Below are 17709 nucleotides of genomic sequence, written 5' to 3'. Positions count from 1 at the left end.
GAAAAATAACAATTACTGCTGTGGGTTCATGAGCTAGCTGAAAACAGCAGGAAGCAGGAAGAGGAGAAAGAGCTCGGTGTTGATACTTTATCGGATGGCCATTGTCTGATGACCTTTTAAAATGAGGCACAGTTCAAGGCTGTTGTCAGAGCCTGGGTGGAGGACTGGGCAGTGTTGTGGTCCTTCACATTGACTTGGTGCTGTCTGATATTGGTTTAGCCATATTGTGAGAGCAGCCAGGTGTCTGTCAACTAATCTGTATGTGCTAAACAACATATGAGAGGTGCTTACTGTCATGGTGGCCTGATAATGGCAACTCACTGTAAAAAACTCCTGTTTCAATTAGAAATGAGCCACCTTGTCAAAGACCCAAATTGACTCAGGGATCCATTGCCTCCTGCATAGGAGGCTCCTGGTCTCCAGTTCTTCCTGACCACCCCACAGGAGCTGCAGAGGTTATAAGCAACGTATTCCTGGAACTTAATCCACTCTACCTGCTTTTTTATGGTCGTAATAGGAATTCATGTTTTCTCTGCTTTTAAATCCAGTAGCTAGTAGTCAGATTAAATTCCACGCTTTAGTATAAAATAAATGTTTTATCATGAGGCAGCCCCTGCAAGTAGGGACTGCACTATTACTGTGTGATGCCTAATTCAAAGGGGTTTATATTTGATTCCTTTGCCTCTTAAAATAACCTTGAAACATTTTTTACACCAGTTCAACAGGCAGAGGAGATTATTGCTATATAGAATTTGCAAAAATGTGTTTGAACTCTTAGTTTTTTCAGAACGTTCATCCTCCAAACAGTAAGATTGTAGTCTGTTATCTGGTACAGTGCATTTAATAAAGAATATTGAAGCCCTGATCATAACTGTTAATTTTCAGCAGCAATAAACAAAGAATCCTACAAAACCTGTAGCATTAATAATTATATTTGGATAATAATAAGTTAATAACATTAATAATTAGAAGTTAACATGTTATTTATTATTTGTTATTGTACTTCCTGCATGTAGTTGTATTTTAAACAGTTGGCAAAACAGATCCTCTTGAATCCCTGCTTAAAAATGTCTTCCTGGCTATTGATGAAGCCTTCTAATGATAATATAGGTTATTACAGCACTTTCACTTTGTTTCTTTTACAGTACCGTCAGTCCATGTCTCCAGACTTCCATAAAATGATTTTGCTTCTTAAAAATACAAAAGTTGTCTGAAGACTGAACATAATGTCTATGCTCCTAGCCTTTGAACAATTTTCATGCTGCTTCTTACACTCACTCTGACTGCATTTTTTAGGCTTTTGACTGGAAGCTTTGTCCCAGCTCTATATCATGTTAATGGTTTATGATCTCATAGTTCAGTGAACTTCAGTATTGTCTTGATTTTACTCCCTAGCCTTGAATTGTGATCTGAAGCTGTCTCCTCTGGTCTGTCTCTTCTCACTTACCGCTATTCTCACCCATGCTGCTATTAGCACTGATGAGAACACGCTTTGATGAAGGGTAGGTACTGCTGTTGGTTGTTAATCTCTGTGCATGCATATTGTTGGATTCCATAAAGTCAACCAAAAGCTACAACCAAGGCTATGAAAAGGAGGACATAGAAGGGTCAATTCTCATGTCAGCAGCATGAATGAGGATCTGCCATAACAACACTAAAAGGATTTGTAGGTGCAAGGCCATAGAAAAGCAACATGAAAGCAACAGCATGAGAGCAACGAGGGAAAAATACTGCCCTGGAGGTTCTGGAAAATGCTGCTATGGAAGCCTGAGTTAGAGGGTACAGAGCTGGCAGTGAAAAGCAGGCTGCAGACCTGTGACTGGAAAGCCCTCGGCAATGCACATGGTACATCAGATACTGAGCAATTTTATGAAGTCCAAAAGTTTCCCTCACTTTCTCCCTTACATGAAAATATATTGCGAATTGCATTCTTTCTAGGATTACGACAGAATTCATATCTCTTTAATACGCCCTGATACCTGCCTTGCTCTTCCTCATTTAACTGTAGAGTACTAGACAAATCTTGAGTCTCTGAAGGGCAATAATAAAGAATAGTTTATAGAGTGGGAAGGGAAGATCAGTAGTTTTCTGTTCTTGATGTGCTCTGAAAAGTTAATTAAGAGATAAATGAAGAAAATGGCTGTGAAGGCGGGAGGAGAGCTTGTATTCCCTTCTATTAGCATCAACTGAGTCTAACAGAACCCATTCACACCACAATGATTGATTTTCTAATAAGCCAAGCCAGGAGGTAGCCTGTTTTTATGTTTCCCATCTTTCTTTGAATATCCTGCCTAGGGCTGTACATAGGAATGGTCTTTTATGCAAATGAGATCCAAGTAATTTTAGATGTCCCAAAAAGGAGACATCTATGTGTGAATACTCTGCATGGCTTCTTGATCTCCAAGGAAGAAAAGAAGTGTCTGTGTTATTTCTAGTCTGACTGTCAGGGCTCACTTCATGCCAAAAACTCCTTTTTGTACAGAAGGGGTCTTTCAAACCTTAGCACTTCAGTAGTCTCTGAGACAGCCCTTAGGTCTCTCTCCTCCCTTCAGTGCCTCCACTTCCTTGGTGCACAGGGTGGAAATTCCCTTCTGTGTATCCTTCCTCCAGCCATTACACATTTTGGCCATTTGGCCTTGGGGTTTTGGCATCATACAGGAAAGAGGGCAGTTGACAGACTTTTGTTGACAGCTTAGGGAGATACGGAGAATAAAAGAGTAGGTATATGTAGTGGGGTCCAAGAGTCTCTAAACAAATATTGAAGACCACCATAACTCCAGGGCATAACTTTTCTTGAGGCTACGCTGAATACATGGAACAGGTCCCAGCAGTGTCTGAGGGGGCAGCACAAAGGTTAAAAGCTGAGATTTTTTGGCTGCTGGCCTGTGTATTTATCCCATTGGACAAAGAACTCTGGTGGGAGCACAGTGAGAGACATGTAGGAATTTCCAGAAATAATCCAAGAAGTCAATATATAAGAAGAAACTGGTCCTCGTGAACTTAAGTATGCATCAGGAATAGACAGGTCTGATAGTCATCTCTTGCATGATGTCTTGGGAAAAATGGTTTCTTTTCTACCAGGAAAAGGACAGAGAGAGCACCCTGAGCAGAGAAAGCTCTTCACCCACCTCTTGGAGCTCTTGCTCACATGGAGGATATGGATGGTAGAGAAATCCCCTTGAAGGGGAAGTTACCCAGGAAAGAGAAGGGCAGTCTAGAATCTTGAGTCTAGGTGAAGATATATGCATTGGTCATGATTAGTCTTTGAGGATGGTGGGTCTGGCAATACCAGTGGACCTGGTGTCACACCCAACCACTTATTGCACTGACTCATAGCCTTTAAGACTGTGAAAAGACAGTGTTAGAACAGGTGAGAGCCTGCAAAAGCACCCTGTGCTTCTTGAATCCCTCTGTATAAAATTGCCTCTGTGTCCACCAGTGGTGCTGAACAAAAAAACAGCAGGAGAGAAGGAAAGAAGTGTGCTATTTACTCATGCTCTGCTGCCTAGATACAATACACTATACACTGGAGTAACAAGGTGCTATTGCTGACATTGCATGTACTTCCATGACATTTTATGTGACCCGACAGAGGGAGTAGCCAGCCTGACCCATGAGGCTGAGGATGGCTTTACAAAACATGTGAAGATTATGTATACTTCCTCTGTGATCAGCGTGCATTAAGCAGTCATAAGGTTGGCCGGTCTTCTGAGGATGATTAAATGACATCAGCTTGGTTATATCATCCAAAAACTGCCTTGGAGAAGATTCAGTAAGGACATCAGTTTTGTTGATGAGCTCAGTGCAATGTCTCTCCTTCTAAATTCCACAATGATGTATGTGTGACCAGTAGCCCCAAAGATGGACGGCCCCCATGATATTAAAGATTGGCATGCGTTTACTGATGCACAGTGAGACATTTGACTGACACACATGCAGCCTGGTGAGCACCCAAGGGTCATTGCTCACTCTCTTGGGGCCCAGAAATGTGTAAGCTGTTTCTCTCAGGCCAGGTATAGAATTGCTCCTCTTGAATGAGGCCAGGAATATAGCCTTGCTCAATCTGGAAATATTGGCTAGTCTGAATGCAAGGATAACATTACAAAACTCAAAAGCCTGTGATATATATGTAAATCGAGAGGACATGGTCTAATAGTCCCTATGGCCTTATTTCCTGTGAAAACGATGTGCATCATTAGTACTCAATTAGTCCTAACAATCATCAAAGCAGGCTCAGAGTCACCTAGCACCAGGCAACATGTTGTCTCTTTAGGTACAACTTGAAGATTATTTGAAAATCCTACCTGGGAGACCAAAAATACAGGAAACGCCCAGCAGTGGTCAAGATTTCATCTGATATGAACTACGTAGTAAGAATTGATATTGGAGGACCCAACTTAGTACTAGAGCTACTCAGGTAAGTGTTGCAGCAAGTTTTGTTTGAGATAACTCTATAAGACACAAAGATATCATGCAGTTTCACATCAGGAGGAAAAATACAGAGCCGGAAAAGAAGTGCTATAGAAATGAATGAAACATAACTTTTTAAAAAAGTTGAGTCTTTGGCAACATCTTTTAATTAAAAACAAAAACAAACAAACAAACAAACAAAAACAAACAAAACAAAAAAAACACAAACCTCTGTGTGACACTTTTTTTCATTAGTTTCATGAATGGATTGAAATGCTGTGAAAATTGAGAGGATAGTTGCAGTGTCTCCTGCTGCAAAATACTGAGGCAGACACAGTGGTACAGTGTAACACTGGCAATACACAGAAGGAATTCTCATTTGTAGTTCATACTTGCACTCTGAGCAGTGCCTCGCAGTGAGCAAGCTATGATTTTCCTCTTTGTCTAAAATTGAACATCTACGAAGGCTCACATTCATCAAAAGTAGATGAAAGTTGAAAAGGTTGAAAAAAAAATTACACAAAGAAAGTGGAGGTAGAGAGATTTGTGCCCTGAGAATCATAGAATCATAGAAACACAAGGTTGGAAAGGACCTACAAGATCATCTAGTCCAACCGTCCAAAATTTGTGGTCTACTGTCACAGTTATCCTTTCTGTAGAATAAAGAATGCTGCAGATGATCCCCATAAGCCCTCATCTTTACACTGCTTAGGTTGGTGAACATGAACTGATATAACTATAACACCCTAAAAACTTCATGGATCGTCTTATTTTGGTAGAGGTGCTGTTTTTTTGGCTGAGTCTGGTGCACAGGTAAACGCCAATTTCCAGATTTAGCTGAGCCAATGGAAGATGATACAGCCCTTAGATGTACATTATCCTGTCTTGCTGGAGGTTATTAACTTGCTAGATCTGTTTTCCTAATTATAAGTTCAGATTTACCAGTTTGACTTCAGCAGAGCCCAAACTGAATGTCTGTCAAAGCTGAGATTCATTTAACAGAAATATGTGAGATCCAAGCAATTAATACCAGTACCATTCAAATAAACACTCTATTATCTGCAAACAGTTCCCTTGGCCTCTCTCTGGTAATCAGGGATTCTGAGTTTTTATTAATTTTTTTTTTTTTTTGTAGGTTTTTTCCTGGTTGGGTTTGAACAAACTAAGATTTTAGCTTATACATCTTCTGTTAAACATCCTGATGCACAGCTGGATGAATGCACTTGTCCTCTTTAGCTATAGCCCCACTAATCTATGCACCTGATTTTGTAGTCTGTTACATGTATTTGTGGAACCCTGAATGAGCTACAGCCTCAGGCAGATCAGCTCAGACCTTCTTCTATAACAAACTTCTCCAAGAAACCTAAGAAAGTTTTAGACTTGGAAAAAGTCAATCTTTACTGGAATAAAAACTAGAAACTTAGCCTTTGAAATAGATATAACTCAAAACAACTAGGTCAGACAGAATAAAAATTATAATGGTTTATGCACAGGTCCTTCGTGCCCCTGTGACTTTGCGGGCAGATTCTCATTTCAGGCTTAGTTGCAAATAACTCAGTGACTTTCTCAGCCTTAACAAGGGTTTCCCAGTCCCTTCTGCCCCCTGGGAAATTCCTTCTGTTCCTTCTCAGGCCTTGCCATTGGCTTTCTGGATATGACTGAAGACTCTCTGGCTTTCTGAAGGAGGTACAAGCTCCCAGCTCTCTGCTGTCTGTGCCCCTATTCTATGTCATTCCCTGCAGCTTCAAGAACCTTCTCCCCATGTAATTTCCTTTACAGCCTTGCTGAGGAGCATGGCAAATAACTGAGAATACAGAAATGAAATAAATATCATCTGTCAATTTAAAATTGGCAATCTAAATGTGAAACTGAAATAACACAGAAAACCCTTATTATTCAATACCTTCCTTCACAATCTAACAGACGAAAGTAGCCACTTGCATTATATCTCTCTACATTACTATTTGGCAGGCTTTCTCATTCTCAAAAATTAATCAGCTAAGGCAGGCATTTATGTCAATAAGAGCAAGGTTTGGGCCCATAGACCTGCAAAGTGACACATGCATGTGCTTAATAATTTGCTATAGACAAAATCAGTCAGGTAAGCTTCGACCAAAGATTTAAACTGTCTAAGACAATCAGCCTGAGTTTGCCTGAGAAGAATTAAGTCGTTCCACTGTCAGACTGGGCAATGGTTTCTGACAAGGGGTAGTCAGCACTTCTAGAGCTGGATGGGGAAAAGTAAATCTCTCTGTGGCCTAAAACCACTTGCATTATTCAGCCTTTAAGAGGCACTTTCACTTCCAGTTGGACCAGCTGAACTTTATTTGTTGCTGAGTCTTAAGTGTAGCCAGAGAGGGAAGTTTCCAATAGACATGCCAGTGGGAAAATGAACATAGCTATATGCAGATTTCATGGCGTCATTTTTAACATATATCTTGACTTATCAGTACTCATCTCCCTAGTAGATCTAGGACACTAAAGGCATTCAGTAAAGAAACCTTTCACAGTATTACAGATTTCCTCTGAGAGCTTGTGCCAGGTCCCTGAGGGTACCACTAGGCCTTACAGTCCTCACTGGGCCTCTCCTGGGACCCACCACTCAGAACCCCAGGCCCATTTTGGCTCAGCCATGCTGTACTCCAGCTGCAGCTACACCACAGGGCTGCCTGTGCCTGGCCCCATCTCAGTATTGACAGGGCCCCTGCTCACCACTCCCCAAAGTTTTGGGGGCCCTGTTTTTGGTCCTGGCTCTTTTTGCTACACTCAGCCATGGGGTCCAAGCAGTGCCCTGCTCCCTGGACCTGAGGGAGCAGCCTTCTGATGCTGATTTTGAAATTTGCAATGCGTAACATTTGTAAGTAGGTAGCCAGATCTGCCAACACCAGCTGAAGGGCATTTTCCAAAGCAACAAAGTGTGTGCAGTCTGCTGTCTGTACTTACTCCTTGCCATCTCACCTTCTCTGCTCTCCTTGGTATGCGCTTTGTACTTCCATATGGGAGGGCCTTTTCTTTTGGCAATTCCCTCTGGTATCTTCTGTTGCATCTCTTGTTCACATATCTTCCTACAGCTGTGTTTTTTTGACGTGGGAAAGGGCTGCTGAAGCAGTATCTGTTTCTCTCCTGGGGAGGACTGCAGGTGCTGCTGAACATGAAATGAGCAGACTGTTTTGGGGAAAGTGTGTCATATAGGGGTCTAGATTCACTCATAGTTTATGGCACCTAAATTTAGGTTTTCACTCTTAGGTACTCTTAGAAATAAGCTGTCTCTAGCACTCATGTTGGTCAATGGAGCTCTCCAGTCTCCAGTTCTGAGACAGCCACCTTCCATTTGGTCACGGATATTTAGAGACCTACTTTTAGATACCGCCTTTCTGAAGCTCAATCACAGGCAGGAAGTTGCCATCAGAAGAGCAGTTTCAGAGATGCCTAGGCTGCAAGACGTCTGTATGGGCTTAGCAGACACAACACAGGGTGTTAGGGTGACCCACATGCTGGAAGGCCAGACAGGCTGCCATATGACATCTCAAATATCACTGGGTGCCCTTGCTTATGTAAAATTAACTCCGTAATCAGTGTTGTCACTGAGGTCTTGAGAGTGGTTCAGTTTGCTCTCCATCTGCTGAGTGTCTCTCATGGTTCCTTTGACAATACCAATGCTGTCAATAAGATTTCTATTAACTAGAACAGGAGTTCAGATACATCCATTTGGAATTCTATACAGAGGCACCAAGAATCGTAGAATCATTAGCATTGGAAAAGACCTCCAAGATCAGCTGGTCCAACCATCCCCCTACCACCAATATCACCCACTAAACCGCGTCCCTAAGCACCACGTCCAACCTTTCCTTAAACACCCCCAGGGACGGTGACTCCACCACCTCCCTGGGCAACTCATTCCAATGCCTAACCAAAAACTAAAACCAAAGCCTAACCTACATTTAATCTGTTGGTTGCATACCACTCTCAAACTCTGTAGCAGTATAACAGTGCCAAAGTATAAATCTTAAGCCAAGATGAAGATTTAAAAACAAACAAGCATGCAAATTATTATTCAGTCCAAAACACCTTAAAACAGCAGATTTTTCACTGTGAGAAGTTAAACTACGTTGTGTTTTTTAAGTGAGAGATGATATTCTCATAGATTTCCAATTCCTTTACACATAATTGAAGCTGAACACTTCAGAGTAATACCAAATATATTCAGATTTATGATGCCTTTGTAGGAGCTGACACAATAGCTATGTTCAAATATCCTCTGCTATTTGTAAAATAAAGTTCTTACCCAGTTGTCATTTACACCGTCCTTTAGACCTTTAGTGTGAATAAGGAATGCTCCCATAAATAATGGTGTGCAGTCCCTCCTTCAACGTCCTGACAACCCAAATTGTTCATCAAGGTAATACCAAACAGCTGTCATAGGAACAACCTTAGAAATACCAGTCCCATACTTTGCATGCAGAAGTTCTTTTTCTGCAATAAACACACTTTTTATTTCCTTCTTTTGACATCACCAGAGATGTGTATTTGCATTTCAGTAAGTGTATGTAATTCCATTAAGAGCGATTGGAAAGTGCAGCAGGAAAACCTATATCTTACTCCATTCATCTCTTGTATCTGCCACTGTGTTTATCTAAGAGTACAGAAATTTCAATCAGGTCTCTTTCCATAAATTCTGTATAAAATGGAAACTAACAAGTGCCTTTATTTTTTTTTTTCTCAGAGAAATTTTTATAATAATTTTCTCTGAAAATTGTGGAATATCAGCTGGTTATAGATTACCAAAAGCCTCTTTCTGTAACTGCAAAAGTATTTATTCTTTATGAGATAAAGAGAGGAAAAACATGGCTATGACAGAAAGTGTGTTTTGTCTCTTTGATAGATACTAGATTTGATGGGAAATCACCTAGATCCCACTTTACCTGGCTGTGCTTAAAAGTGCTTTATGCTGCGAATTATAAGAACAGATAACACTATGTAGAGAAGAAATCTCTGTTAAAAGATGAAAAATGTACTTTATCTCTGTGCATTTCCACCGAGTTTTTGAAGCTTGCAGGCCTAAAGCTAGGCCTGCATCCAAGTGTAGGCAGCAATGTTTGTATCTGCATTTCAAAGGTAAGTTCTGTACACACAGGTTTGAAGTCTGTGGCTTTTAAACAAATGTACCTTTGTCTCTTATGAAGTTGGAGAGAGTTACAGAAACTGTTTTTTTTTTTTGTTGTTGTTGTTGTTTTTAAACACCAACCACAATCTTTAACTTTCATAATCTATGAATGAAATTTCTCAGGAAATATTGCTGAGCAAATCTTTACATGGGTTTTATTCCACTGAGACGCACTGGAGAAAATGAGAAACTGAAATGGGGCTACATTTAAGCAGGACTGGCCATTTGTCACACCTATGGGACTAGGAGAGCAGAGTGAATGACGCCGAGGCTGAAACACTTGCGAATGTCTTCGGAATGAAATTAGCAGCAGTGTACTTGATAGAAAAGAATGTTCTTCCTTTGTTCAGTGTTTTTGTGCCAGAAATTGGAAAGTGAGATGACCTAATTATTTCTTTATTGTACCAGCATGTCTTCAAGTGACTGACGTTTCATAATGATGGAAGATTATTGTTGCTAACTATGTCGCTGTAGAAGACACACACACTCTTTCACTTCAATTGGAAAGTGTTATGTTCAATAAAGACCGTTGTTTTGTGCTGAGACTTGCAGCTCAGAAGTTTGTCCCATGGGTTTCTTATTATACAAAAGTAGAGAGATCCAGGGGAAAAAGAAAGAATGAAAATTTAGAAGAAGACTATTTCCTAGTCCAATCTTTGCAACTCAGACACTAGAAAACTTTTTTCAAGTTACTCGTGCTCTTTATGCATCTTCAGAAGGAAATAAATTTCCCTTCGTTTCTCAGTGAAGCCCTTTAGGGTTCGCAGTGTTTTAATTGGCAAGAATGAGCTGACACAGAGTTTCAATGACAGTGATTATGAGAAACAAAAGTGCACATCCTTAAAGGCCAAAGGCTGCACTGAAACCTATATCATCATCTCACAATTACTTTTTTTTTATTTTTTTTAATTTTTTATTATGTGCTAGGAACATTACAGTCTACGAGACTTCCTAAAGCACCGATTCAGCTGTGAAGTAAAATGTAATATTTTATCGTCCTGCCATTTTGTCAAACTACCCACGCATTGTTAAAAGACTGTTGGGGATTGTAGAACCTGCATTAATTTCTACATTCATTGGCTACAAAGATTAGAGTGCCTCTGTATTTCTGCTATGAGAGAATTCACACGTGTTTAATTAATGCTAGGTTATAATGATATTCACTATAATTTACTGTGTCATTATGGCTTATTGTAGATACTCGATTTGAAAGGAGGTGACAAATTTGTGCCTGGAAGAGATGACATTTTTTAATTTTGCAGGTGATTAAAAAGTATAGGTCAAATTTTGTCCCCAGATTTCACAGAATTCCTCTGAGATGGAATCTGGTCCTAGTTTACAATAGACTTGTGCAATTCGGCAAAGAAAGCTCATTTGCACTATGTTGAAAGAACTATGTTCTACAGGGTATATAAAATAGCTCAGCTTGTCTTCAACTGCTAGCGAACTCATGTAGGTTCAAGCTAATTACTTTTTGGCACAGAGAGACCTAAAGTTGTAGTTGCTTGTTTTGAGCAGTCACTTATAAATTAACTGTCAAAATCACCCCAAACTGCATGAGCGCAATGGCTCATTAGATTGGCCAAAGTTAGCATATAAGCTTTAAATCAATTTATAAAATACATTGGCTTTGCTACTTGAATTTTTTCGTAAAGCCATTACTTGTCTTAATGCAAGTTAATTTTACCATCTTATATTTTTTAAACTTTATGCATTAAGCTGCCAAAGCCTAGGCAACAAGAAAAAACTCCATGGGTATGCATCTCTCACAAGAGTTAGAAATAGCTTCACTGAGACAATATAACATCTTGTGCTTTGACAGTCAGCTTTCCCATTAACATAAGAATGCTTTGGATCAGATCTTATGAGAATAGTTTTTGAGTTCTTAGACACTTTTAGTTTTTTTTTTCTATATATTTCTGAACTGTGTTTTTTATGTTAGGAAGGGCCTTACAGTAAAAACAGAGTAGAGCCAGATCGTATTTTATTATGTCTTCATATGAAATGGTTTATGTTGCATTCCAGTATGCCATAAATTAAAAGTATTTCATTTTGTCCTCTGTTTTTTTTTGTTTCTTTTCTTGATTGCAGTCCACATGTTAATCTCTGAATCTATATGTAGACTAAACGAGAAAATTTCAGGACTGAGTGACTGGCACTGATTTCAGAAGTCTGATCATAGTTATTCCAATTTGAAAGTATTGGCCTGGGATACCACATACTTTGGAAGATTTCTTATTTAATATCTCTTTGAAACCTGTTCATGCTTTATGGCAAACAGTGGTATTGATCTGTGTGAGGAAAAGACCTTTCTTCAACAAATTTCCTGTGTATATGTTCCTCTTCTGTGGTGGTGTTTTGTGTGTGTGTGTATTTAAGGTGTCTTCAGGGATTTTCTGAACTGGTCAGTAACTAGGCAAAACTCATGTCTTCTTGTGTATAATACTCCACAACTGCCCCAGAACTCATTATTTGGACTGCAGCCACATGAATTCTTAGTGACAATTGTTCATTTGATGACTAATGTCCCAACCTTCAAAAACAGTGGGAGAGAGCCAGTAATCATTACGAAAGGCATTTCACAAGGCTAATATGTAGCACTACAGGAAAGTGTTCACTTTTTTCTCTTCTAATTTAGATCTGTTTCTGCTTTTCTTTTATCTGCAAGGGGAAAATTGAAAGCAGTTTCTATGTTTCAGTCTCTATTTTTTTCAAGGCTTTACTAATTAATCTGGTGCCAGCATCTATGCAACTACTACTCAAATTTATCTATAAAAATAAACACATTTTTCAGAAAACTGAAACCAAACATGAATGGAAGCTTTTCAGCAAAGATTTTAAAACTTCAGTAAAATTTTCTCCTTTATTTTGCTTTCTCCTTCACCCCAGGTTCTGGGTGCAACTGGCAGCAGATGCTGAAAAACTCTGATTTGGCAAAAGTTCAGCAGCTTGATGCACAAACACAAAGCTTGATCCATGAGCACCATGTGAGATCATGTGGGACTGAGTCTAGTAAAGAGATTTAGATACTTTAGCTAAGGTTTATATGTTTTTCTAAACATTTTTGCCTGTAATTTAATCAAACTGCTTCATCTTTTGTAAATTTATTTTCTCATTTCCTTGGCTTCTTTTTCCTTAGTATTAGATGATCACATTTATCAGTCAATCAGTAAGTTGTCTGTGAGATTGCAACTTAACCTGCTGTCCTGGTTTCGTCTGGGATCGAGTTAATCTTCTTCATAGCGGCTGGTGTGCTGCAGTGTTTTGGATTTAGGAGAAAAATAATGTTGATAAAACACCAATGGTTTAGCTATTGCTGAGCAGTGTTTACACTAATTTAAACACTTTTCAGCTTCTCATGCTGCCCTGCCATTGGGGAGACTGGGGGTGCACCAGGAGCTGGGAGGGGACACAGCCAGGACAGCTGAACCAGACTGGCCAAAGGGATGTCCCATGTTGTATGGCATCATGACCAACAAATAAAAGTGGGGGGAGTTGTCTAGGGGGGCTGCTGCTGCTCAGGGACAGGCTGAGTATTATTTGGTTGGTGATGAGCAATTGTGTTATGCATCACTTGCCTTTTTTATTCTGTTTGTTTATTTATTTATTTTATTGTTTTCTTCCTTTTCTGATTAAACTTCCCTATCTCAACCCACGAGTTCTCACCCTTTTACCTTTTTTTTCAGCTCTCTCCTCCATCCAACTGGGAGGAAGCGAACAAATGGCCTTGTGGTGTTTAGCTGCCTGCCAGGTTAAACTGCAACACCTGTGAATAATAGTGCTAGAAAAGCAGGTTCTTCACTTTAATCTTTTTTTTTTCTTTCTTTTTTTTCTTCTTTTTTTTCTTCTTTTTTTTCTTCTTTTTTTTTCCCCACAAATGAACTAATGTTTCTTTTTCCCTGTTTTTTTTTCTTTTAATTTTACTTACCATAGTGCCATAGTGTGAACAAGAAATAAACAATTTAATTGATGGAATTGAAAAATGGGGATAAGTGAGATGAGAATCTACTTGAAAGGCTTGAGCATTGTGCTCCAGACAATTTTGAGTTGCCTATGTAATTGTCATTAGTCATTAGATTTCTTATGCAGGACCTAACTCACGTCTGATTTACTTCCATGACAAAAGACTAGCAAAAGCTTATAGAAATGCAATACATCATTTTTTGCAGTCTGTGTGCACAAGTCTAATGCTGCAAGATACCTTCTATAGTTGCAACAAGTGGTGGCTGAGGGATATTTTGGATTTAGAAGCCATAATCAGGAAAAAAAAAAAAAAGAATGTAGTGAAAAGGTAGATTTTTCTGGCAAAGTTTTTGTACTTGTGTGATCCATGAGTACAAGGTTAGATGGTTGACTGGGAGTTTCCCTATGACCTGAAGAGCTGAATGTCACCACATCCCCTCTACCAATGCTGCTGCTGAGCAAGGCGCTGCAGGCTCCTGTCAAGGAAAAAGAAAAAAAAAAATCAATCTTTATGGCAGGTAAATGAAGTTTCCCTGGAGCATTCATTTGATCTGTCCCTGTGGAAAGGATAGCTTCCTTCCACTGGTAGAACATGCTGAGAACAGTGCTTTTTTTCTCTCTCATGGTGTCTTCATTCTAAGTCCTGATGCAATTTCAGTAACTCATCTTAGACATCTATGGATTAAATGCATAAACCTAAGCCCCGTCTGCAGCCAGTAGAGGAAAAGAGGCCCTCAAGAAGGCCCCCTTCTTGACAGTGGTCTGAGGGTGCAGTGTCATGATCGGCCTAAGCCTGTATGAGATGTGACGCTGCTGAAATGGATTCACTCAATCTCCCTCCCACTGAGCACCTGCACTGCCCTCCCTGTGGTGGGTCTAGTAATCAGACCCACCTTCTCAATGAGAAGGATTTCTGCTCTTTTCTTTTTGTCCAGAAAATGAAAAACACCCAGTGTCCATCAAGCTGATTTGACTCATATCACAGCCAGCATCATCAACACTAGGGACTTGGCTTGAGGGTAAGCATGGGTTAGGCAGAAACACAAGAGAACCACAGCCTTGGGCTGGTAAAAGGTTATTGTGAAACTTCAACCTCCCAGGATGAATATCTGTTTGGATTTTCCTATTTCTTTCCTGTAATTATAGGAAATGTAGCCAGTTAGTGTGTAGAGAGATGAAGCTGGGTGAGATGAATCTAACCTTTTAATTGGGAATCTAAAAATAAGTTACTACAGAAATACTGTAATATTTGGCTAATTTTTTGTATAGAGTAACATCTAAACTACAGTCATATTTGCTGTCAGAAATATTTAATAGTGATATAGTCTCTTGGGAAAGCTATGACTAGCTGTTATGCATTTGTTGGGAGTTAATCCAATATTTGTTTCCAAATATAAATAGGCTTTTCTGGAAGTCAATTACACTAAATATTTATGCTTTTACATGAAGTTTGTGTCTCTTTTCTGGACTTTATTGTTTCATTAATTTCTCTTTCTTTACTTGCATAATCTCTAGCAAATACTTTCAAAGAATTTGAGTAACTGAGTTGTCTCTAGGTAAGACTCTACAGGAAGATGGAGATCCTACCAGCTGAACCTTGCTTTACTTTTACTTTTCCTGTTGGGAGCCTGTCCACTAGTTCCAGAGTCTCTAGTCTTCAGCAGACCAAACAAGAGGGTCATTTCACTGTGTGTTACTACCCTGACAAAACAAGTATTAAGATCTTTTGCAGCTCACATTAAGAAATATGAGTAAGTGGTTTCCTACTTATTCCATAATGCTACAGCAACTGCAGGAGGGAGAGAATTAACAACTTCTTTTCTAAGAAGGAGAATCAACAAAGCTAGTGGTGAGATGTAGTCTACCTAATTCAGAGATCAAACAGGTTCTTAAAATTTAGACAAGGAGTGAGGCAGTGCACCTGAGGTAAATGTCCCAGGTTCCCACATAATCAGTGGCAACTGATTTAGGAAGATCACAACAATTTAGGTAGATCACATTTCCTCTCTAATCCTTTGAAGGCATCTTCCACTCTCTGTTACTAATACAGGAAAGGTAGGCATCATCTTTAAGACACCAGGAAGAAAGTCATTACAAAAAATGGATATCTGAGCTAGTCATCCTAAAATCATTTATTATCCATGGACAGGGATATACTGAGGGTACAATTCTCAGCTCCACACAGACATCTAAAATGGGTCATATGGACAGGACCCTGAATATCTTTATTTTTCTCCATGAAAAAGGGAGTTTCAGGTGATTACTTCAGGTGCAGATATACATGTTGCAAAGCTATGAGATTTCCAAGGTTGTTTACTCTCACCATAGATATCTAATATTTACATCTGTGACAGATGCCTATTTTGGGGGAATAGCTGCCCCTGTCTGCCCGGGATATCTGCCAGATCACATCTCTGTGGCTCTTCTGATGTCTGTAAATGAAGGAACTACAACTGTATCTTTTCCCTTTGTTTGGATACTTACAGGATCTATCTTCCTTGGCTAGCTGCCCAATTTCACAGAAATTAAAACCAATTATAAGACAGATGTATATCTAAGAATACCTAGAGATAAATATCTGCATTATAGATAGCTGAATTTAGGTAGATTGAATCCCATCCACAGTGGTCATGCAAGACTGCTTCCACAGAAAAATAGGCTGAAATGGGTCAGGAATTTAAAATAATTGCTTCTCCCTGCATTAGTGTAAATGGGCATTTAAAAACAATGTTGGAGTTAACTCTACAGCAACAAGAAGTGCATTTACTGCGTGAGGGAATACACAATTGAGAATTTTAATGCTACAATTCAGTGAGGGGTAGCAAGAGTACAGTGTGAATTTAAGCCCTAATATTTCAAATGGGCTTCCTTTTTAACTTCAGCAGGCCCAGGATTAAGTTGATAGTGAAGGGGATGTTATAAATTAGCATGTACAATAAGTGATTCTTAGACCTAATTACCTGCAGCATTATTGTAGTTGTAAGATGTGTTAGCAGTACATTTACAGTGCACATTAGTGTCTAAAATGAACTATTTGATTTCTCCAAAATAACATTGAAATGGAGGTTAAAATACCTTTGTGACACTTTTTTTTTTTTTCACAGCTTTGCAAACTTAGTATCAAAAATAAGCCTAGTTCCCATATTGCCGATCTGAGCGATGTCAAATGACCGAGAATGTCAAGTCACCTCTTTGAACAGAAATGGAACAGGATGCCTTTGTCATGCTCCTGACAAGGCACAACCAAATTTACCCATGACTAACAAGAAACCACAGTTAGTAAAAACACGTTATAATTAAGAAGGCTGTATCTCTTTTATTCAGTTCTTCCATTATTAATATCCATCTACTTCTCAATTCCTTCCCGCGAATAAAACAGCAGTTTAAACAAAAGTAGCTCCATTATATTTCTGCATTGCATTGCTTTGTCTTCATTCTGTGCTGGTGACAGGTTCGCTTGGAGGTTAAGCCAGCCTAATTGCATTAACTATAAGATTTAACACCAAGGAGTGGTTGGATGCTCTGATTTTTCTGGTGATAAAGCTCACTAAAGAAGTTCTTGCCTCCTCTCAAACCCAGCTACACATGCCTATTCCCTGAAGGCAAACCATTTTCTCCTTCTTAATGTTGCTCAGATATATGTAAGTTTGTGTTCTAAACTGGGTCAAGAAGGTGGTCCAGGTTCAGACAGATTGTCCAAATAATATTTATTTAAAAAAAAAAAAAAAACCTTCACTAATTTCATGTTTATAGTCAAATAAGGAACGTGTATGTTCAGATCAACACCAAGCAATTGAAAATCACATGTTCAATGAAGTAAAAAAAAGATAAAAGGCCAAGCCATAAAAGCTTAATATATTATTGCTTTTTATTAGCTAGGCAACCTATGGGTTTCATTCCATTTTTAAAGAGAGCATCAATGATTTTTCCCAGCAGAAAAAGATGCCATTTCCACCATTTAGTCACGATATTTGTGGAAGACAAATGATGAGTTACATCTCTTCAATGCCTCTGTATCTTCCTGTTTGATGCTGAGATTCAGAGAATCTTTTGACAGTGGAGGTGAGGTACTTTTATTAGTTAATAAAAAATAGAACAAAAGTGCGTGGTCTTCAGGGAACAGTTAGTTTTATTCGTGCTGCTGGTTATGAAACACAGAGTGAGGGTCATAT

Source organism: Cygnus atratus, chromosome 1 (assembly GCF_013377495.2).
Source record: "Cygnus atratus isolate AKBS03 ecotype Queensland, Australia chromosome 1, CAtr_DNAZoo_HiC_assembly, whole genome shotgun sequence".
Classification (NCBI taxonomy): Eukaryota; Metazoa; Chordata; class Aves; order Anseriformes; family Anatidae; genus Cygnus; species Cygnus atratus.
The sequence above is the reverse complement of the archived record's forward strand: the minus strand, read 5'-3'. Positions refer to the sequence as shown.